We start from the raw sequence: 24459 nt of genomic DNA, 5'->3' as shown, positions 1-24459 counted from the left end.
AGGAAAGCCAAAGAAATGTTAGCCTTTTTTTAAAGAATTAAATGTGAAAGCAGGGAAAACAAATAAAACTGCAAATGTTGGAACATGAAAGACCAACAGAAAATGTTGAAGGAACTCAGCTAGTAGAGCAGTATCTATGGAAAAAGAGAGATATGCTGGAGGAGCACAGCAGGTCTTGTTGAGTCCACAGGAGGTAAAGATATATAACCGACATTTCAGGCCTGAGCCTTTTTTCAATCTTGAATGCTGTGAGACTGCTAAGTTCCTCTAGCATTTCTGTGTTTTTACTCCAATCATGATGTCTGCAGACTTTTTTCAAAAGAACTAAATGTAAATAATGAAAAAAATAGTTAAGTTTAAACATTTAGCTCTAAAATATATTTACAATTATGCTGGGTTTTTTCCTGAGTAAATGTTAGCAGAAGTTTAATTATTTTTAACCTGCTGTGATCTAGTGCTACAGCCCAGTACTACTGTGACGGAATGCTGAGTGAGGCTGGTCATGGCCAGAATTAACATGTACCTAAGCAAAGATCAGGACCCACAGCAATTCGCCCATCATCACAATTGCTCCACAGCAGACACAATATCGTTGGATCTCCAATCAGCTTTGAATCACCTCAAAAACAGCCATTCATACCTATGGAGAACTAGAAAGGGGAAGGGAAAAGGGGAGGTGGAATAGGAGAACAGGCTAGAGGTGATAGGTGGAGAAGGGTGACAACCTGTGCTCGGTAGGACCCAAGGGGGCAGACAGCTTCTTGTTCATTTCAGACAGAAATGAGGATGTGGAGAATAACAGCAAGACTTGCATTAAATAATATTTTTTTTTAAATAGCTTTAACTTATTTGAAATACTTTTAAATGGCTTACCTCTTTGTAATTAACAAAGTACTATATTTAAAATAGTTTCAAGAATTTACGAACGTAAGAAATATTTGGCAATATTCTATATTATCAACAACTCTGATGAACTGCTCATGCTGAATTAAGAGCTTGAACAATGTAATATAATCAAGAATGTAATCTGAGCAATGTGATAAAGGTTTGACATTTGTTACTGGGAAATCTCTGCCCAGTGAATAAGTTTCCACCAGCCTGGACTTTCCCCCTTCAGCTGACATACAAGAACAATGGCTGAGGAAAGGGGAACATGGTTACATGATTGGTTCACATATGATGCAATTTGCAGATGAATAGTGTGTAGCTTAATGTTGATAGGGTAATGCTTGTCACATGGGAGAAGACTGTTTTTTGGATTGGTCAAATCAGATTGCAGCGAGGTACGCAGACCAATGTAATTGTACGTTCAGAGAGCTCCTGGATCCCTCAAGGGGGTGTTGGATCTCCCATAGGCCCATTTAATGAATAAAAGAAACTGGCTAAAGAAAAGTCTGAGACCTTCATTCCTCAGGAGAGTAAACTGCTGATTCAGATTTCACGCCAGAAGCTGGATTGAGATCAATCCTGCACACTAAGCTACTATTTGTTGCAATTTTCTGGCCAGGGTTTGTGCTGTCCACCTTCCCATGATGACATTGCATCTAGGCTCAGTCACTGTGCATGTATTCTCCTCAAAGGATGGCTGCATTTACTCTTTACAAGGTAACAAGGTTCTTTCTTGAGATATCAAAAGCAAGCACAGGTATGTCACGGGAGACTCGTGCCTGGCTATGGTCTGCTGGAGACTGATTCAAACTGGTAGGAGAGGTACTAGGTATTGGAACTAGGATGCGATGGAGTGCCGAAGGCGCCAGAGAGTTCAGATCATGAGCTTGGGTTTGGACTGGACTCTGTGTGGCTGTGGGGGCTCCAGAAGTGCTGGAGGTGAATCTGCAGACACCTGATGATCCTGGGAGGAATCTCTTGTTTCTCTTTCTCTGACTGCAAGTCTGAATAAGTATTTCTTTTTAAGTTATTTTTATTAAGTTTTTCCAGAAAAGAAAACAATTATATAATAAATCCATTGCATTGAGACTGTTATACATTTAAGATAATAGCATATATTACAGTGACAATATTATTTGGACAATCCCAGTCCAACATGTATTTATACATAGAGTTGTATAACCAGTAAAGCAAGAGAAAAAAAGGAAAAGAATAAAAAAATCTAACCCAATGTCAACCAAGGTTGTAATTCATATTACTGTAAGTAGAGATAACATCAAGCAATGACCTCAGGAGATCCGAACAAAGCACACCCAGTTACAACCGTCATCATACCTAATTAGTACAATTATGCAAGCAAGCCATAAATGGACCACAGGGAAATCTTGATTTTCGTGACATTATGCCTAATTTTCTCCAAATTTAAAATGGATATAATGTCTAATAGTCCTTGTCTATGAATGGGGGAGGGGGGGGGGATCTACTCTTTCCATTTTAACAATATTGCTCTTCTTGCTAGTAAAGTGGAGAACGCTAAAACCAGTCATTGATTAGCAGATGGTTTTATGTTCATGTCTCTGGAAAAACCAATCATTGCAATTGCTGGACATGGATCTAAATTAATCCCAAAAATGGTTGAAAAAGTTCTAAAATATCAGTCCAATATTTTTGCAATTTAGGGCATGACCCAAACATATGTATCAAAGAGGCGTCAAAAATTTTACATTTATCACAGGGTAGGTTGTTATCTGTATAAATTCGAGCAAATTTAACTTCAGAAAAATGTATTTGATGCATTTTGAACTGAATCAGACTGTGTCTAGTTCAAAGCCCAAATGCTTTACTGGACTTCTCTCTGTGGATATAAAATTGGCTTTTGGTTTCTTAATACCTGTTGTTGTATCAGGTGGGTGGAAAGTAAATTAAGTTTAGTTTTTAATTTGGTTTTTCTCCTAAATAACTCCAGATCTCTATATCGGACAAATTGTAGATGTATCCGATTGATCAAGTCCAATCTTTTTTCTCTGGCTTTAAAATTTTTTTTTATTAGCTGTATAATCAATAATTTGGCCATGTAAATAGACTTTCATAGTATCCCAAACCATTAAATTGGAAACATCTGGGGTAGAATTAACCTTAAAGAAGAATTGAATCTGGTTTTCTAAAAAAGTCAAAAATTATTTACTTTTAAATAATACGGTGTTAAACTGCCACTGTTTTTTGATACTCAGAGTATTTGGAAATTCCAAACTTAAAGATACAGGAGCATGATCTGAAATGACTGTACCTGAATATTCACATGCTTTAACCAAATTAATTAATTGATAATCAATTTAAAATAATCTATCCTGGTATAAGCTCTATGGATAGTTGAAGAAAAGAGTAATCCCTCTCTGACACTTCCACATTAGATAAGAAAGACTGTATTGCTAAAGCTGATTTTGAGAGATTTACTTTCCTATTAGAAGAACGGTCTAAGATTGAGTTCAAACAACAATTAAAATCTCCACCTAAAATTAGTGAGCATTGGGATAAGTCCAGTAAAAAATAATATCTTTTCATACAAAATGTTGGTTTATCCACATTTGGAGCGTAGATATTTACAAAAACAACCAGTTTATTCTATAATGTCCCAGTAAGAATGATGTAGTGCCCCATTTTATCCATTAATACTATTATGTAGTATACATGGCACATTTGGTTGGATTAAAATGGAGAAACCCCTGATTTTAGCTTTGAAAGATGAGTGATAATATTGCCCCCTCCATTTAAACATTTATCTGCATTTTTGATATGTGTTTCTTGGAAAAATGTCACGTCTGCCTTTAATTGTCTGACGTGGGCAAAAACCCTCCTTCACTTTATGGGTCCATTAATCTCATTCACATTCCACAAAATTATGTTACTATCTTTCAAATAGTGTTTTAAAGTAAAACAGAAATAGATGAATGCCCTGGGACATGCTTCCTCTTCACCCACAAGGCTGCAGCTTCAAATCTCTACCACATAACAAAACAGAAAAAAAATAGATTATTAATTGCAACCTTGTACCATGCAGACCCAAACAATCCCACCCCTCTAACCCTCCCATACTTCAAGATCAATGAAGAAAAAAGTTAAAACTTATGTCTGGGTAGAAAATTTTTTTTTGACCTTTGTATTCCAATGGTTTTTTTGTCTTCTCTAATTTTATTCATTGTCTTCTCCAATATATTTTCTCTAGTCGTGTATCTCAGAAATTTTACTAAAACGGATCTTGGTTTTTGTTGTGACTGTGGTTTCAGGGCTAATGTTCTGTGTGCCCTTTCTATTTCCATTCCTTCCTGCATTTCTAGCATTCCCAGGACTTTTGGGATCCATTCTTTTATAAATTCTTTCATATTTGTGCCTTCTTCATCTCCCTTAAAGCCCACTATCTTGATATTGTTTTGCCTACTATAGTTTTCCATTATATTCATCTTCTGAGCTAACAACTCCTGTGTTTCTTTAACTTTTTTGTCACTTTCTTCCAATTTTCTTCTTAAGTCATTCATTTCCATTTCTACTGCCATTACACGTTCTTCCACATTTTCTAATCCTTTCCATACATCTGTTATGACCAGCTCTATTCTACTCACTTTTTCTTCTGTACTTTTCATTTTTCTTTTCATTTCACTAAATTCTATTGTCAACCATTCTTTTAATGTTTTCATTTGTTCTTGAATTTTTTAAAAATCTATGTACTGTCCATTCATTTTACCTCCTATTCCTCTGTGCAGAGCTTGGTGTTCTTCTTCTTCTTCTGTGTCTGCTCTTGGGTTTGTGTCTTCTATTTCTCTTCCTTGTATCTGTGTCTCTTCTGACTTTCTTGTTGAGCTGTGTGTCTCAGTTTGTTGGGTTTTTTTTTCATGGTTTTTTGATGTTGGTCCTCTTCTTCTGGGCTGGTTATCTGTTGGGTCTCTTGCTTCCTTTTTTCTTTCTCACCCCTCCTTTTCCCATTGCTTTCTTTATCTTCCAGCTGGGAGCCCTGCTGTCGGGCATCTCTCAGCTCTTCATGCTGTGGAGTGAAACTCCACAGCTGGTTCCCCCTCCCGTTGGTGTTCTCCTTGTCGTGCGCAGTTGCGCACCTCTGTTTGGCTCAGTGAGCCATTTTTGCAGTCCCGCAGTTGGTGGGTCGTGACCCTGCGGGGTCTCCACTAACCTCGGGGAGCGGGCTCCTCTTTCCACGGCAGGTCCCTGCTTTTTCGTGCAGGTAAAGCCTTCACCTTTCTCTTCCAGCATCTTTCCTTCCTCTTTTCTTCCCATTGCTTTTGGTTTTTCTTTCTTAGGTGCCATTTTCTCCTCACCTTTATTTTTTTATTTGTTGTGTTTCGTGTATCTGGGGCTTTGCTTTTTCTTCACTTTTCTTCTTCTTTTCTGGAGAGGGCTAGTATTCTCCTACTGGCTACTACTCCATCATATGACTCCCCCTAGGCAGTAGTCTTCAAGAATTCGAATGGGTGCTCCTTGGTAAGTCTGACTAAGTCTGACTGTAAGAAATGTAAGAGGCGCTTAGACAATTTCTGCTGCCTTGGAACTGGCAAAAAGAAATTTCATGTAAGATAACACTTTTTTAATTACTGTGATAATAAATTGAATTTTTAATCATAAATCATTTTGCATTTGGATGTTCTCATGAATGCAGAGTACTTATATTTGTACACAAATAGAAAATTGTACAATGTAACATATGAAAGACAACATATATCTGAATCTCATGGTCAAATCCTTGTTGCAATTAGTTTTATATTATCCATAGCTGGTGTTAGGTCTGCTTTGTTCATGAATGAGTGAGACAAACACCAGGCTGAGTCGAAATCAGGGTTCTTTGTTCTTTATTACCGGATTGTAACACTTGCGACTAACAAAGTTAGTCGGAGAATGCATTCTGCCGTTATCAGCAAAATGGTGATTTTTTATACCCTTGGATACATGCTTAGAACATCATCATATCATTACTTGTCCAATGACTAAAACTGTTGCTATCCTTTCCCTGCTAGCTTCCTGCCTCTCAATCCATCAATGTCTCTCTTATCTTGTAAGTACAAGGATGCATTCTGTTACTCCTTAGTACTGGGTGACTCCTTCTCCGGTCCCATCTCATGATGTTTTACCTAACAGGAGTACAAGGACACCTCCCCTTCTTGTTACTGCCCTGTACAGGGTAACTCCCTACACATTCCCATCTCATGATGTTTTACCTTACACTGGTCAGAGTTTAGAATTTAGATAAGAACTGGTTAAATTAAAATTTTCTCCATTGCTATTTTTTCTCTTCAGTTGTCTCATCGATGTTAAGAAAAGACCCACTAATTGGACTCAATGAATTTTAATTGGTTCTCCAGGTGAAAATAGAAAAGAAATGAGAATCAAAATGCATCATCATTTTATAAGCAGCTGTTTTTTTAAAATCATGAATTACAATGTATTTGTTGACCTCACAAAATTATTTTATGATAATTATCTTTTTCATCATTTAGCATTGACAGTCACATTGCTCTGGAATTTTAGTAGCTGGAAGAAGCTTTAGTTAATATTCTACTCCCTTAATGTAGTAAAAATACTGTTCAATATAGTCAATAACATTTACCAGGAGTAGATATTTGACATAATTTTCTCTACACAAAGCTCTGTGCATGAGAGTAACACTTCTATCGTCCAGTACCCACTCCCTCACCATGCATTTATGAGGATATCAGATTCTTCAATCAATCTCTATAGATCTACAATCCCATGGCTAATGCAAACCTGACCAAACTTTTCAATAATTTCTTCAAGGTGTTAACCTTTCCACAGATTAAAAATGTAAAACATTCTCAAAACATCTGTTCCACTGAATAATTTTAACTTTGGTACAACTACAGGGAGGTAAACACAAAATTTAACCAACCATGAATGTGTCAAATGTGTGAGATTAAAAAAATGTTTATCTGGAAGCCAACCTGTTTAAGACAGATAAGCAGAAAGTGCTTTGATAGATTCTATTATAAGACGAGATCCAATGCAGTACTGAAAGAAATGAAAACAAAGACCAACATATGTGGTTAATGTATTCACCAAGGTTTTTCGGGAGCTGATATATCATGCTGTTCTCTATGTGTCAGAAAATTTTCTGCTTCCTCAGAGATCAGTTAAAGAAGAATTTAGCAAGATGTTTTAAATTGGTTATTTAATTTATGGGGTGTGCTTGATCTATGGATATCTTTCTCCAGATTTTCAGAAGCATGTTAACTTTTTCAACAAAAACGGCAAAGGAAGAATAATGGATCCACCGATGTTTGTCTTGCGGGTTGTAAATAAAGTGAATAAGCTATTAGAACCTATCTTCCATCATTTATACCAGGAAAGCATTTTGTACATGAAATCACCGATTGCCTTGTGACTAGGGGCAACAGAAAAACCACTTGTATTACATTGAGCCAGGAATCTTTAGAGGACTAATGACTGGATTCACTTGGGAATTTTTTAATTCTCAGTTCTTCTGAAAGAATCTTTGCAAGGCAGTGGAGAGGATTCTGGCCATAATACACTGTGGCAAACTGCACTCTTTCGGATCCCACTCCACAGAAGTCACACTGACCCTGTAATCTTCTGAGTTTAATGGAGTTCCTGCAACTGTTAAGATTCCCACAGAAAATACAAGCAATGCATCACTGAACTAGAAAGGTCAAAAGGTGCCAGGATTAATCTATTCAGTGTTGGATAATTGAGCAAGATGAAGTGGTCCATTCGGACAAGACAGTTTGTGCCATCATCCAAAAAAATGTGGGTAACTTTCTACTTAACTCCACAAGCCTGCCCTGGACCAATAACTCGAAATAGATTAGTGAATGGAAGTCTCAGCAGCAACTAGTTTTTGATGAGTGGAAGGCCTTTTAACCCTACTTTTGGAAGCAAGCAGAAAGTTCAAAGGAAGTCGTTGACTTTTGAAAATCTAGATATGCAACTTCCAATCTAAGAACAACTTCATTCTGGAGAAGTATGATGCATCAAAGCACTCAAGCTTCTTTTCCAAACTGGTAGGAATGATAGACTTTTGTATTAGCCCCAAGATACACTCACAATAGCGTTTGCAATGTGTGCACTTGCCACTTATATCCTCAGAACAACCCTTTTAATTTCATATATCATCTGGCTGATTCTCTCTCCAGTCAGAAATATCTCCTCTGCACCCCTGAAATCATCTTCCTGGTCTCTCACCATGCATTTACATGTCCTCTCAAAGCCCATCATAACTTCCTGTCTGATTTCCAAACTCCAAAATAGCAAACGATTGAAAAACAAATACTTTTATACTCTGTGCAATACATGGGCCTCATGGATGCTAAAATATCAGAACCTGCCCTTCTGGAGTTCACTCCTTCGCCTGCCCAAGTCAAGAGTTGATGTAGGGTAGGCCTTAGTTAGAAAAATTTGTTTTAATCTTTCCTTCTTTGCCACTTCTGTTGTTCCATTTTATTCCCTGTCAATTTTATGGTACTTCATTATCAACATCTTTGCATAAATATTCAACAAAAAATAAATGTCACTGATTTAAGTTTTTAAAAATTAATTGATGTACTTTTCCTTCTTCCTTTTAAAAATCATAGCCAATCCTCCAAATTCTTCAAGGTTTCTCATTTAGATGTGAAACATCTAAAAATCAACACCACTCACCTTACCTCCTTAACAAACTCAAACAGAGACCTATTTAAGGACTCTTACTTTTGCACTTTTTTCCCCCCTCTTTATTGCACAGTCAGTTTGTACATTTCTTTATTTGTTTGCATGTGTACTTTGTGTACAGTTTCTTTCTGCACTATCAGTAAGGGGAAATTCTGCCTCGTCCACAGGAAAAAGGAATCTCAGTGTTATATGTGATGTCATATATGTTGTCTGACAATAAATCTGAAATCTGAAATCTTATCAAGCAAAATATTTTCAGAAACATGAACGCCAGCTAGGAACATCAATGTTTCATGATTCAGTTGTGAGTAAAACATAAAATGATAGTAAAAATAACTGCACAGAAACTGATCTTCAATCCAGTCAGCTCACAATAGTAGTTATGTCCAACTCAACCAAGCCTGCATGGCTGCCATATGCCCTAACCTTCTCGATGAGCCTATCATAATGGACTTTGTGGAAAGCTTTACTAATTTTCACGTGCACAAAATTCACAGCTTTACCCTCATCAATTATCTTCATTACCTCCTAAAAAAACACATTGACTGAATCAAAGATAATAACACTAAAGATAAAGCAAGACTAGTGTTTCAAAATACTTGTTGAACATAAAGAAATTAATGATTAGCGATTGAATTTCTAGGGAAAAAACAAGAAAGAAGTACAAAAGTTTTTGATCATTGTTGAGCTCAGATAAGTCTAGTTGCTATGAAGCATATTTTGGAATGAGCTGAAACAAAATAGGGAAAGTGGTTTCAGACATAAATGAATGGGAAACTGTCATGACTTTCGAGGACTGATAATACTCCATATAGGCTTTAAACAGGATCCAACAGTTTTTTTAATTAAAGTCCTGGGCCGAGCCAACTGAGCTTGCACGGCCATGGGAAAAGGCCAACAGATGCCGGGACACTACCATTGCCACAGGGAAACCACAGGTAAGGAACATCCTTTGGCTCTTTCAAGAGGTGCATACTGGAGGAGCAGTGGACCGGCACAGGGCTCCAAAAACTGGGAGAACACCTACCCACTCCACTCCCCCCTCCCCACCACCACCATTGAGAAGGAGAAACAGAGGAGAATACCCTGTAAGATGCTGTCCGTGGCAGCTGACCAGTGGCTAAAAGACCCACATAGGCTGCAGGCGGTCAGCAACCTGCAGATCTGGGAGTCATGAGGGTTCTGAGAACATGAAGGACTCCTGAAGGGCCTCAGGTGCTGAAGGATTACTGATCATCTTGGAGCTTTGGATCTGGATCTCAGGTTGCTAATGGATCAAACATGCATCTGTGTGGATACAGGAGCTACAGGAGCACTGGAGGCAAAGCCATAGGCACTCAGAGTAGGAAAGAAAGAAAAGCAAAAGCGTGTTCCTTTCGAGGCACTAAGGGCACCAGTCAATAGTAATGATGACTCTTTGACTGCCTTACAGCAGGCAGAAGGAAATTGTGTAATATAACATTTTCTCTATTATTATATGACATTAAAGGGATTTAGAATAGATGAACTTGTCTAACAACCTGCCTTCTAATATTCAAACTAAATACTGTATATCAAAACTACTGCAAAATTCAACATAGCCATACCAATAGTTTTATTCATGTCAAATTACTTTTATGCAACAGTGCATGGATTTTGCAGTAAAAATAATGGTAATGTAATCACCATCTCACTGAGTAAATTAAAGAGCAACATCTGCCTTCTATTCTATGAGCAGCCAATTAAACAGAAATAAGGTTGGTACATGTCTTTGTCTGGACTGTTTCTGTTCACATGTTGAAAAAACTATTTTTATTCACCACTGGAAATCATTTTGTTTTTGCAATAATTACTATTTTCTGGATCATTTTGTGCCACTTTGCAAAAATGACCAGTCACTGGAGGCAAGACATTCTTAGCTGTTCCATACTTTTTTCTGTGAATTACTGCAGGGAGAGAGCTTGAACTACGTTGCAGAAGGTTTGACCATTTTTGGACATACTGGAACAATTTTTCGTCTCCAATATAGCACTGGATGGGAACATTGTGTTGCTAAGTTAACAAACTTACCTTATCATCACATCCCAGCACAGCACTGGAGCCCACCTGCTTCAACAATTCCAAAATTAATTTCTAGTTTGCCTCATCGATCACCCAGATCCCCACCTCTAACTCATGATCTCGTGTCTGTATTAGGCTCAGTCTTGGAGATGCTACAATCTAAAATACTAGTTTGATTCCTCCTCCCTCGCCACCACCAACCAAACGCCTGGCCTGCTTCCCCCCGCTTACGGCACAGGCTGATTTAGTCATTGGGGTTCACCTTCCATCAAAAAGAGTGCCAGCACACAATTTGATGCTGAAATTAGCATTGCCTGATCAGTGGTATCTAAAGATTTTGGCTTTGGCTATTATTATACTTTTCAATAAAGGATAAAACACCAAAACAATAATTTGTTTCAACATACACAGTGAACACACTCATTGTGAGTTTCCAATTGTGTAAGTTCGTAAAGTTAATTGATTGAGGAGATAAACTGTTGTTTTTCTTGTTTTCACAGGTTCAAAATACTTCAAAGAGCCAAAGGATGTTCCTTACCTGTGGTTTCACTGTGGCAATGGTAGTGTCCCGGCATCTGTTGGCCTTTTCCCATGGCTGTGCAAGCTCAGTTGGCTCGGCCCAGGACATTAATTAGCTGCCCTGATGATGCCATTGGCAGATATTAGGTCAAATCTAGCTGAGAGATCCATTCTGTTTTCCATTCTGTCCTGTGTTTACTCCCCTCAGAATTGTTGCGATCGCAACCATCTGCAACAAGTAGGTTAATGAATACAATGTGAAGTGGCTCCGGCTCATAACAATTCACTCTAATCCAGTCTGATAGTTTTGTCATTCATGTTCAGGGAGATAGGTCACTTCTAAGGGTCACATTTGATGAAAGACTTTTGAGTATGGCAGCTTAATTATTGAATCAGTGAACAAGCATGTAGAGGCATGGATAATTCAGCTGAAGGATGAGTTTGAATTCCATCAATAGTAATAATATAAGCAACAATCCATTTTGATATTCTCTCATTAACATCAGCTATTTGATCATGGTCACATCTCTCAAATTTTGTGCTACTCCTGCTCCTGTAATAACCTCCATTTGTACCATCCCCCCCCCCCCCCGCCCCCCCAAGTTCTTCATTCCTTGCACAAAAGGCTCTTTGCATCTGACATTTCCTTTACTTCACAAAAGACAGCCATTCGTTTGGACCTCTATCCCTAAGCTCCAAAATGTATCCATAAACAGCTTCATTCCTCTCCTTCAAGGCAGACATTAAAATCTATTTTTTATGACCTGGCCATTGGGTATCTAACTGCTCTTTCCTATAATAGCATAATATCAATGTACATCTGTGAAACACTTTGGAGATAGCTTTGTTAAAATGTACCCAGATTGATCCCGTCATCACTCATCCAGCAAGATAGCTGAGATACCAGGGACAAGGAAGAGTGTAGTGACCTGCCTTAATGACTATTGACCAGTAGTACTCACATCAACAGTGATGAAGTGTTTAGAAATGCTGATGTTGAAGCATATCAGCTCCTGTCTGAGCGGTGACATGGATTAATTCTAGTTCACCTATCATAGCAACAGGTCTGTGGCGGATGCCATCTCACTGGCTCTGGAATACCTTGACAGTACAGATGCATTCATCAGGATGCTTTTTATCAACTACAGTTCAACATTTAACACCATCATCCCATCAAAACTGATCAGCAAACTCCAAGACCTGGGACTCCACACCCCACTATAATTGGATCATGGATCTCTTCACCTCCAGACCACAATCAGTGAGGATTGGTAAGAACATCTGCTCCACAATCTCCATCAGTACTGGAGCTCCACGGGCCTGTGTTATTAGCCTCCTGCTCCACTCACTTTACATCTACTACTGTGTGGCTTGGTACGACAATAACACCTCCACAAATTTACCGATGATACCGCGGTAGTGGGTTGTATAAAGAAAGATGATGAGCCAACATACAGAAGAGAGATAGAAAACTTGGCTGAATGACGTACCCACAACAACTTTGCCCTCATTGTCATGAAAACTAAGGGACTGATTGTTGACTTCAGGAAGGGAAAGCCAGAGATATACAATCCAATGATCATTGTGGGATCAGAGGTTGAGAAGGTGAGCAAATTTAAGTTCATGGAGCCACTATCTTAGAGGATCATTCCTGGACCCAACACACTGATGGCATCATGAAGAACGCATGACATCGCCTCTACTTCCTTAGGAGTTTGCAGAGGTTTGGTATGGCACCAGAAACTCTGGAAAATTTCTATAGATGTGTGGTGAAAAGAGCTGACAGGCTGCATCACAATCTGGTATGGGGACACTGAGTGTAAAGCCTTCCTAAAGATAATGGATGCCGCCCAGGACATCACAGGCAAAATCCTCCCCACTATTAAGAATATTTACAGCAGTGGTTCTCAACATTTTTCTTTCCACACACATACCACTTTAATTATTCCCTGTGCCATAGGTGCTCTGTGATTAGCAAGGGAATGCTTAAGGTGATATGAGGGTGGAACGAAAAAGTTTGAAAACCACTGTTTTAATATCTAATTGACTTGTTATGTGCATGGTTTCATAACTCCAAAGGAAATAGGACAATAACAATTTTTTAAGCAACAGAGCAGTGATTCTTAACCTTCCCTTCCCACTTACATACCACCTCAAGTAATCCCTTAGTAATCACAAAGCATCGATGGTATAGGGATTACATAAAGCGGTATGTGAGTGGAAAGAAAAAGGTTGAGAACCACTGCTCTGCAGGAAATGCTGCCGTCGGAGAGCAGCAGAAATCATCAAGGATCCACACCATCCAGCACATGCTCTGTTCTCACTGCTGCCATCAGGAAAGAGGTATAGGTGCCACAAGGCTCACACCACTAGGTTCAGGAACAGCTGTTACTCCTCTACCATCAGACTCCTCAACAATAAACTCAATCATTTAAGGACTCTTACTTATGCACTTTTAATGATTTTTTAAAATTTTCACTATATTGCACAGTTTGTTTATATTCATTATCTTTTTACAGTTCTTTATTTGTTTAAATGTATACACATGTACAGTTTTTTTTAGAACTACTAGTAAGTGGTGATTCTGCCTTCTCTGCAGGAAAAAAGAATCTAAGGGTTGTATGTGATGTAATGAATGTACTCTGACAATAAATGAGGGTGGCACAGTTGGTGTAGCAGTTAGCACAATGCCTTGACAGCACCAAGGACCAGTGTTCGAATCCCACCATATAAAACTTACCGGGGTGGGGGGGATGTATGTTAATGGGTGTAAATTCGGCAGCACAGACTCATGGGCCGAAATGGGTTGTTATCATGCTGTATTTCTAAATTAAAAAAAATATATGAAATCTGAATCCGAGTACTGTGGATATGCTTGCTTTGATGTTTGCCACAGGCAAATTTCTTCAGTTGCATCCTCACTTGCCCAGGAATTGGATTTGGCTTTTCAATTCTCCTTCTGCTGATTACCAAGCCCAAGGCACAACTAATCCTCTTCAGCAACTTATGGACCAGCAGCATTCACAAAAATAAATATTGTCTTCAATTGGAGCTCAGTTTTTAAAATATTCGTAATTTCTTATGCCCATTGTGTGATAAATACTGAAAAGTATTGATTAGCTTTTTCAAAAGTGAAGTTATGATTCCTTGAGCAATTAATACAAAATAGACTCATTTAATATACGTGCTATATGGAATGTCAAATGTTCCCGACTAATTTTTGAGTATAATGTATGGTATGTTTATACACAGTAAAATAGTTGTGACTAAAATAGTAGAAAGATTAGAATGTTTTAAATTATTTATTATTCATCATTATTTATTGAAAACTTTATTCCATAGTGAAAAGTCATTTTGTATATGGGCTACATATGTTGCTGGCATTGGGTTTGAAGACAGGATCAAGACTGCTGGATATTTGAGTGGACATTGTAAGTCAAGATCACTGGAAAGTAAGTCATATTATAGCAGCTAGGATTATCAGGAAATGGAGAAAATTGAGATAGAAGTGGAATTAATTTAAGTTATTAGTAACTTTTAAAATTTAACTGACTCTTAGAACACCACAATGCATCTTACATTATTGACGAAGTCTGGGTGGAGAACACTAAAATATAGATGAAAATGTAAAAATAAGCTGCAAAATTGAACAGGCAGCAAAACTAAAACAGAAGTTAAATAATTAAAATCAGAGCAGTGTTTGGTTGCTTGCTGAATCTTGTCATATTGGAATTAGATTTAAATGTGAACATACAGCACCTTCAGGTCCATGAGCCCGTGCCCCCTAAATGCACCAATTAACCAACACCCCCATATTTTGAAAGGTGTGAGGAAACCACATCATCTGGAAGAAACCCACGCAAACATGGGGTGGGGGGGATGGGGGGGGGAGTACAAACTTTACAGTCAGCGCTGGATTCGAACCCAGGTCATTGGTACTGTAGTAGTGTTGCGCTAATGGCTACACTAATCATATGGCCCTCAAGACATTCAACTGAGCAGCGCTCAATTCGCTCAAGACATCAAACGTTTCAGCACAAATTAAGCAAAGACAAAAACTGCTAAACTTGTCTCCGATAATATCCATTACTTGGTAACACTAGGCACCAAATTGTTGCACAGTGGTATATGTGTAGTGGGATTCAGGAGCACTGAATTCGAAAACACAGACACTCAGTGTCTTTGAAGGGACTCTCTTTTTGATTCTCTTTTTATTGTGGACAGCAAGCAATGTTTTTTTTCAATGATTTAAATTGTATTAAGTTCTTTAAAAAAAATTCCCCAAACCCTTGAGTCAGTGTTAAAGTTACGCACATCATACATTACAAAACATAAACATTCATAAAATAAAAAGAAACATGGCAGCAAAAAAATATCAATATTATAAACATATGCATCCATTTAGACCTCAAATAACAGAAAAAAGCTGCCATTCATTAATATGTGTCACAACATCCACCACTATTTCTCCCCCTCCCTCCCAGGGAAACCAAGATATTTGCCTCATTTTTGTGTATGGATGACCAATTTGTCAAAGTGTTTGTAAGACATGCTTTGAAACACTGCCACTTCGCAATTTCTGAGGCCCCACTGGCAACTCTCTGTTTGCCTTTACGGCAAAACATAAGTTGATGTATATTGTGCATTTAACATTTTTTTGTATTATTACATGAAAATAAAAGGAAACTTGTCAAGATAATGCAACAATGATTCAGCTACAACACTAAAATTTGACCACATAGTTCATTCCATCTATTCCATTGGGTCAAAGAACCCATTATTTAGCAGCAACCAAGACCACTCCACTATTCTTCTTCTTCTTCTTTGGCTTGGCTTCGCAGACGAAGATTTATGGGGGGGGATATGTCCACGTCTGCTGCAGGCTCGTTGGTGACTGACAAGTCCGATGCGGGACAGGCAGGCACAGTTGCAAGGGAAAATTGGTGGGTTGGGATTGGGTGTTGGGTTTTTCCTCCTTTGTCTTTTGTCAGTGAAGTGGCCTTTGCGGTCTTCTTCAAAGGAGGTTGTTGCCCGCTGAACTGTGAAGCGCAAAGATGCATGGTTGGAGGTGAGATCATCCCACTGGCGGTGGTCAATGTGGCAGGCACTATTACATGCTAACTTATCTGGGTAATTTACAGAGGTCAGTCAGAGAAGTGCATGAGTGAGATTTTATCTGCACTGTTTGGCTGTTTAGGTGGTCCAAAAAGCTAAATATTACAGAAAGAAGAATACGTACACAAGTATTGATCCTGACCCAGGTACTGTCTGTGTGGAGTTTGCACATGATCGCATCTGCACTTCTGTCTTCCATTTAATTCAACATGGTGCCATGGATCAGGAGATTATAGTTCATGAAGGAAAGGCTGATGGGGCTACATCAAATGGTACCGCCACAAACATAGCAACAAAGGAGGGCTAGAAGTGCATTGCCAGTGACTGTGGAATTATTAATTTCCATCAGGATGGTGTACGAATGTCCTTAATTTTTTCTGGGTTTCAGTACATGTCACATAGGATAATGCGGTTGGAATTGGTGACAAATATTTGGCATGGTGGGAGTGAAGAATTAATCAATTTCTGCCTTGGACTCCACAAGTGATTTGTTGATGAGATGAGAATGCACATATGAAAACAGATCTTAAGCAGATCTCCTGAACCTGGAGATAATCTACCACAGATCCAAAATATCAAGATAGTCACTGTCCGATACCCTGCAGAATCAAGATTGTTGTACTTTGCACCAATCTAACATGACAGCTCAGCCACTGCACCAGGCCAAGAAGATGGTTACTGACTGACGAGGGCTTTCATCTAACCATCTACCCTCCTCACCAGTGAAAAGCCCACATACAAGAGAAGTCTGTGACTACAACAAAATCAATTGTAGCACCAGCATCAACACGGAGAAGAGCACTCCACCTGTCATTTCTAATCAAAGTTTCAACTTCCCAGGTGGCTGAAGAGGCACCTTTGCAGCCGAGTGTGTTTTCAAATTTCATAGTCTCCCTTTGCAACCTGAGGGATGAGTAGGGGATTCCCTCTGTGGAGGATCATCAGCTACAGAAGGAGAGTAAAGAATAACTTGATGGGGTAACAGATGAAGGGACAGGAATCATGGCAAAGGAAAGAAGGAAGAGAGGAAGCAATGCTTCCAGTGCACGCTCTGTTCTCACTAAAACCATCTGGAAAGAAGTATAGATGCCACAAGATTCGCACCACCAGGTTCAATAAAAGCTGCTCCCTCTCTACCATCAGACTCTTCAACAGCAAACTCAATCAGGGACTCATTTACTTTTGCATTTAATTAAACTTTTTTCTCTCTGTATTGCACAGTCAGTTTGTTTACATTTCTTATTTGTTTCCATGAACATGTATCTTCTTGAATACAGTTTTTTGCACTACTAATAAGTCGCAATTTTGCCTCGCCTACAGGAAAAAAAACCCCCTCAGGTTTGTATCTGATATTATTTATGTACTCTGACAATAAATCAGAAAAATAAATCTGAATTTTGAACTGTTCTCCTCTTCTGACCAGGCTGTCACTATCTAACTCATTGGACTGCAGTTTCAGGGTTCGTTTTGTTGCCATTGTATTTTTCTCTACAGCTGACCATTCAGCATCCACAACTACAGAGGCAGAGTAAACCAAATCTATCTTCTGATTCCTGCAATAAAAACAAACTTATAAACATCAGTTCAATACCTACCACCCAACCAGCTTCCGCATCCAACATGTAATCCTCTGCAATTTCTGCCACCTGCAACATGATCCCACCACCCGACACATCTTACCCTCTCTGCCTTCCATAGGGACTGCTCCATCCGTGCCTCGCTCATCCACTCATCCCTTCCCATTACTTCCACCCCTTCCCCCCACCCCGGTCACCTTCCCCTGCTGCTGCAGTAAGTGCTACACTTGCACCCACACCGCCTCCTTCACCACAATTCAGGGGCCACAAACAGTCCTTCCAAGTGAAGCAACATGTGTATCTGTAGCAGTCATCTACTGTATCTGGTGTTCCCATTGCAGCCTTCTCTGCTTTGGAGAGACTGGACGTAGACTGGGAGATCACTTTGCTGAGCATCTTTTCTCTGTCCGCATCAGTGACAGGGATCTCCCAGTGGGCAACCATTTCAATTCCCCACTCCCATGCTGACATGCCTGTCCATGGCTTTGTGCAACCAAGACCTCCTGTAAACTGGAAGAGCAACACTTAATTTTTCCATCTGTGTTCTCTCCAATTGAATTCTCTGGTTTCTGCCGCCCTCTTCATTCTCCCTCCCTTCCCATTCCCTTTGTCATCTTTCCTCCAGATCTCCACCCTCTTCCCTCTCCATTCACAGAGCCACCCTCTTCCCTGTTTTCTGCTGTGCCCTTCCTCCCTTATCCATCTATTACCTCCTGCCTTTGGGACTGTGGTCCTCCCTCTGCCCCTGCCCCCCACCATTTTGTTCAGGCACCTGCCTACATTTTGTCACACCTTGATGAAGGGCTCAATCCCAAAAATATTAGTTATGTATCTTTATCTTTTGCTATATAAAGTACACTCTTTGACCTGCTGAGTTTCTCCAGCATTGTGTTTTCTCTTCAACCACAGTGTATGCAGGATTTTGTCTTTTGCTTCTGGTTGTGACTATCTGTTCCAGAACTTCTTTGCAGTGGTTCCATTGTAACTGTCGCTTGGCTTTTGGAGGGCAGCTGACTTTTTGTGGCAATTTCACAAAGCTTTGGAAAAAGAACCTTGAACGCTACAGGGCCCACACAAACTGTTTTGTCATAAGTGTGCAGTCGACAAACAACAGTGAAGGATAAGTCACAGTGGTAATAATTATCTTGAGAGATGAGGTCTAAGTGGTCTTCCATGGAACAATTGCCATTCCCTTGGAGAGCAACTTAACAATCCTACAAATTTTCAGAACACAGACTGCTAGATTGAAAGCCATTTGGCATTCAGAGGTGCAATGACAGCAGTTTGTGCGGCTATGAACTGACCTTGAATCAGAGATTTTGGAAAGCTGATAAATACATTAGGATGTGGTAGACCATAGACTGGGGTAAATCCTGATTGATCAAGATTATTGATAGGCAAATTATGAGACTGTGTCAACACAGTGTATGAGGTTGTGGGAGAGTTGATAGAAGATGGCTTTGAATAAACATTTATTGACCGTGTACAAGGTCATTGAATTTTTTCAGAAATGCATCAACATTTTGGGATTTGGCTGTGTGAACTGATCTTAATCGTTTCTGTCATAACTGCTTGCCTGAGAACTTTCCTGGTCCCTAGGGGTGAAGGAACTCTCTCCTCCTCACTGCATTGACCATGAGTGTGTTTAAAAAAGCAGGACTCAAAAGAATTGTTCCTTCGTTTAACCCCTCATCTTTGCTTAACCAGGTAATGGAATTAGAGAACAATATTCAGCAACACATATTGCTAGTGCTGTTAAATCCTTTAGAGTTAGAAAAGAAATGTTGAACAGACTTTTCATTCCTTTACTTCATGCAATGAACTCTGGAGCCCAGGCTTGTTGAATGGGAGAGCAATGATCTTGGCTGCAACACCTGAGCAGGGCATGGAGGTCATCAGCAACACCTTTACAGTGTTACTATGCATTTCAATGAAATTATCAAGGGAGATGAATGGTTGAAGACCGATTGTTTCAATAGGATCTTACTATTAAAAAGCAAAATGGGATTAGAACTGCATGGAATTCAAGAACACTGAAAAAAAATCTCTGGAAATCAAAAGTTCCAAATGCATGTAGCTGACTGGGCTTTGGACAAATCTTCCAGATACTGTTGCTTCATTTTTTGTATCTTCCTGACATGTTCCATTCATAATTTGATGTTGCCGAAACAATGTATTTTTATGGTGCCTGCAAAAAGTAATGGGTTCTTGTAAGACCTCTGATTAGGATAATCATCTTAAAGATGCATAAGAAGATTTATGCCTTTTTTAATTAATATCAGACATATTCTAGCCAAGAACACAAGATCATTTAGGGATTAACTTGTCTTTCCCGAGCTTCAGTGCATGTTCGCTGAGTACATGAGAAATTTTACAGAACTGTGTCAACAAACTTCCTCTACACTTTCTGCACACAGAATGTGATTTCATTCTCAAAGTATAGTGAACAGTTCCAAAGCAAACATCCTTGTGAGAAGCACTTTCTATGGCAGCATGCAGAACATAAGAACATAAGAAATAGGAGCAGGAGTAGGCCATCTAATCTTTCAAGCTTGCTCCTCCACTCAATGAGATTGATGGACCATCAATAATTCACAAAAGGCTGAGTAGTGAAACAATCAGGCTTCTAAAAGCTAAAGACCATCAAACAACCATCCACCTCCTTGACTGATCAGATTAAAACTAAAAGGGTGGCATGCAAGTGACTACGGATAGGATTGGTCTTGGGAGGCATATCCAGTCAGTAGCAGCCAATCACAGTATAACAGTGGTTTACCACAGAAAGCATGATTGATCTTATGATAGACACATCTCCACCTACCTGTCTTTTCCTCTTATCTCTTAATTCCCTCTGTACCATCTCCAAAGCCAGTACATCCTTCCTCAAATAAGAAGGCCAAAACTGTCTGCAATAGTCCAGATTCAGCCTCGCTAGTACTTTGTACAGTTGCAGCATAACCTCCCTGTTCTTAAATTCCATCCCTTTAGCATTGAAGGCCAATGTTGCATTTGCCTTCTTGATAGCCTGCTGCACCTGCAAACCAACTTTTTGTGCACAGTCCTTAGGCACAGCAGCATGCTGCCATCACTTTTCATTTAAATAATAAGCGGATCTTCCATTTTCTGACCAAAGTGGATAATCTCACATTTACCAACATTGCACTCTATCTGCCAGACCCTTGCCCACTCACTTAACCTCTCTCTACAAACTCTCCGTTTACTCTCCACAATTTGCTTTTCCACTTAATTTTAGTGAAATCAGCAAACTTAGATACTTTAAACTCTGTCTCCTCTTCCAGATCATTTATACATATTATGAACAGTTGCAGGCCCAGCACCAACTCCTGCGGAACGCCACTCACCACCAATTGGTAATCAAAAAAAAAAATTCCTGTTCCCCAACTCTCTGCTTTCTACTAGTTAATTAATCTTTTATCCATGCTAATGCATCACTCGCAGTTCCATGCATCCTTATCTTCTGTATAAGTCTTATATACAGCACCTTATCAAATGCCTTCTGGATATCTAAGTAAACAATGCCCATCTGCTCACCTCCATCTACCGTGCTCATTATATCCTCAAAGAACTCTAGTAAATTTGTCAAACAGGTCTTGCCTTTGCTAAATCTATGCTGTGTCTGCCTGATGGATCCATTTTCCTCCAGATGGCTCACTATTTCTTCTTTAATGTTAGGAAGCATTTTCCCAACTACAGATATTAAACTAACTGATCTATAATTCCCTGCCTTTTGCCTACATCCTTTTTTGAATAGAGATGTGACATTCATTGTCTTTCAATCCACTGGGACCTGCCCAGATTCCAGAGAATTTTGGTAAATTATCACCAAAGCCTCAACTATAACTTCTACCATTTATTTCATTGCATCAGGACCAGGGGGACTTCTCTATCTTTAGACCCTCAAGTTTTCTGAGTACTACTCCTTCAGTGATAGCTATTACATCTAGGTCCTTACCTCCCATCACATCCATAACATCCGTCTTTGGCACGTTCGATGCGTCTTTCACCATGAAAACTGGCACACAATAGTCATTCAAACCTTCAGCCATTTCGTCATAACTCACTATCAATTCTCCCTTCTCATCTTCAAAGGGACCAACCTTCATTTTAGCCATTCTTTTGCATTTAATATAATTATAAAAACTTCGATTGTCTGTTTTTAAATCTTATGCCAATCTTTTCTCATAGTTTACCTTCCCATTCCTTATTTCTTGCTTTGTGGTTTTTTGTTGCTTCCTTTATTTCTTTAGTTAACCAGGGCTGATCTTACTGTCCTTGCTTTTAACTAGAATATACTTTTGTTGAACACTGTGAAAAATCTCTTTGAAAATCCTACTATTTCTCAACCATCCTCCATGTAGCTTGCTTTCCCAGTCTACCCTGGCTAATTCCTACTTCATCCTTTGTAGTTTCCTCTGTTTGGCATATCACACTGGTCTTAGACCAAACAATTGTGCCCTCCATTCATACGAAAAACTCAATCATAATGCGATCACTCTTTCCAAGAGGATCCCTAACTACAAGATCACTAATTTTACCTGTCTCATTACACAGGACTAGATCCAGGATAGTATTTTCCCTTGTAGGTTCAGTAACATGCTGTTCAAGAAAGCTATCACGTATGCATTCTGTGAAGACCTCCTCAAGGTTGCCTCAACCAACCTGATTCACCCAGACTATATGCATGATGCCCTCTTATAACTTTACATGCCTCCAATATTTCTTGGTTTATTGTCTGTTCCTCTGTCAAGATATTATTGGGTGGCCCATAGACAACTCCCATCAGTGATATTTTTCCCAATATTTTTCATAATCTCTACCCAACTGGATTCAACTTTTTGCACCTTAAACCTTAAATCATCTCTCACTATTGCCCTGATCTCATCCTTAACTCAAAGTGCTACCCACCTCCCTTACATTCCTGCCTGTCTTTCCTTATTACCTGATATCCTTAGATATTTAATTTCCAACCCTCTCCACCCTATAACCACATTTTTGTAATGGCCCCTTTGCACTTGTTTGTGCCACAAGTTCACTAACCTTGTTTTAAATACTACAGGCAATCAGATAAAGTGCCCTTATACCCATTGTGCTTTTAAAATCAAGTCATCTTTCCCTCTTTTGCACTTGGCTATTATCCCTTCTACTCCTATTTTTTTGGTTTCAAATTTTGCTTTGACTTGATCCACACTCTTCTCTTTTACTCCTCTCCAATCTGTTGAACCCACCCCTTACTATTTAGTTTAAAGCAGTGGTTCTCAACCTTTTTCTTTCCACTCACATACCACTTTAAGTAATCCCTATGCTATCAATAGTCTGTGATTAGTAAGGGATTGCTTAAGGTAGTATGTGAGTGGGAAGGGAAGGTTGAGAATCACTGCTCTAGACCCAATTGTTACTGAAATATTTTGCTTGAGAAAAACTGTTATAGGCCCATTTCCTTTGGAGTTATGAAACCATGCACATAATGAGCCAATTAGGGACAATTAAAACAGTGTTTTTCAAACTTTTTCTTTTCACCCACATATCACCTTAAGCAAACCCTTACTAATCACAGAGCACCTATGGCATAGGGAATACTTAAAGTGGAATGTGAGCGGAAAGAGATATGATTAGTTGAACAGATAAGGAGGATGTGGTGTATTTCAATTTTTAGGTTTTGACAAGATTGCACACCAACAGGGTGTTCAACAAGGGTATAGCATATTCATGTGAGTTGAGAAACAGAATTAGCCAGGAATCAAAGACTGTGAACAACCAGATAGTTCTCAGGTGCCAGGCTAGGAATACTGGGTTCTGCAGGGATGGCTGCATTCTGGAACTCCATATTATTCACAGCCAATATTATTGATTTGGTTGAGGGGACTATTGGTCATTGTTCCAAGTTCAATGATGATACAAGACATGGTAACAGAGTGAATGAGAACATGGCAGATGAAATATATTCACATCAAAAAGGAAAAAATGTGAGGTCATCAAATTCAGTGTTTAAAATGGAAAAGCAATGTAATTTCTAAGTTGTGACAGACAAGGTAACATTGAACTTGTCTCTACACTGATCACTGTCAGTGCAGCAAATGGTTTGGAAGGCAAATGTTATGACGATCTTTAAGAGGTGCTTTTTCTTATTTTCATTTTTGGGATTTGGGTTTTGCCCTCAAGATTAATTACCAATCAATAATTACTGTTGAGAAAGTGATAGTCAGCCAGCTTCTTGAATCACTGCAGACCTTCTATTGAAGGTTCTCCCTGCAGTGTTGCTGGGTATGGAGTTCGAAGAATGCAGACACAGCAACAATGAAGGAATTGGGATGTATTTCCTTGTCAGGACAGTGTGCATCTTGGGAGAGCTTGCAGGTGATGGTGATCTTGTCCTTCTTTGTCAGAGGTCAAAGTTTTAGGATGTATTAAAGCAGATGGAAGGCAAAACTGTCACTGCACAACAAAGGAGGAGATCATTCATATTGCTTTGTCCAAACTGCTTTTTTACATTTGTGGGAGCTGGTCTCATGCAGGCAATTGAAGAATATTTTTTCTACTCCTGACTTAAGTGCAGGAGTAGCTTAGTGATTCTGCATTGTAAACAACCTTGGTTGACTGCACCTGGGATATTGTGTGT

At 39.2% G+C, this 24459-nt stretch overlaps 1 long non-coding RNA gene across 1 annotated transcript in view; it reads left to right on the top strand.

Annotated features, from left to right (window-relative positions):
* LOC138743010 (uncharacterized) overlaps positions 1-24459 on the top strand; it is a 64171-nt gene that overhangs the window by 28381 nt on the left and 11331 nt on the right. Inside the window, exon 3 of the long non-coding RNA XR_011344590.1 lies at positions 14473-14582. This is a non-coding gene — a long non-coding RNA (uncharacterized lncRNA). The remainder of the gene's footprint in view (positions 1-14472; positions 14583-24459) is intronic.

This window comes from Narcine bancroftii, chromosome 9, assembly GCF_036971445.1.
Source record: "Narcine bancroftii isolate sNarBan1 chromosome 9, sNarBan1.hap1, whole genome shotgun sequence".
NCBI lineage: Eukaryota > Metazoa > Chordata > Chondrichthyes > Torpediniformes > Narcinidae > Narcine > Narcine bancroftii.
The sequence above is the reverse complement of the archived record's forward strand: the minus strand, read 5'-3'. Positions and strand labels throughout refer to the sequence as shown.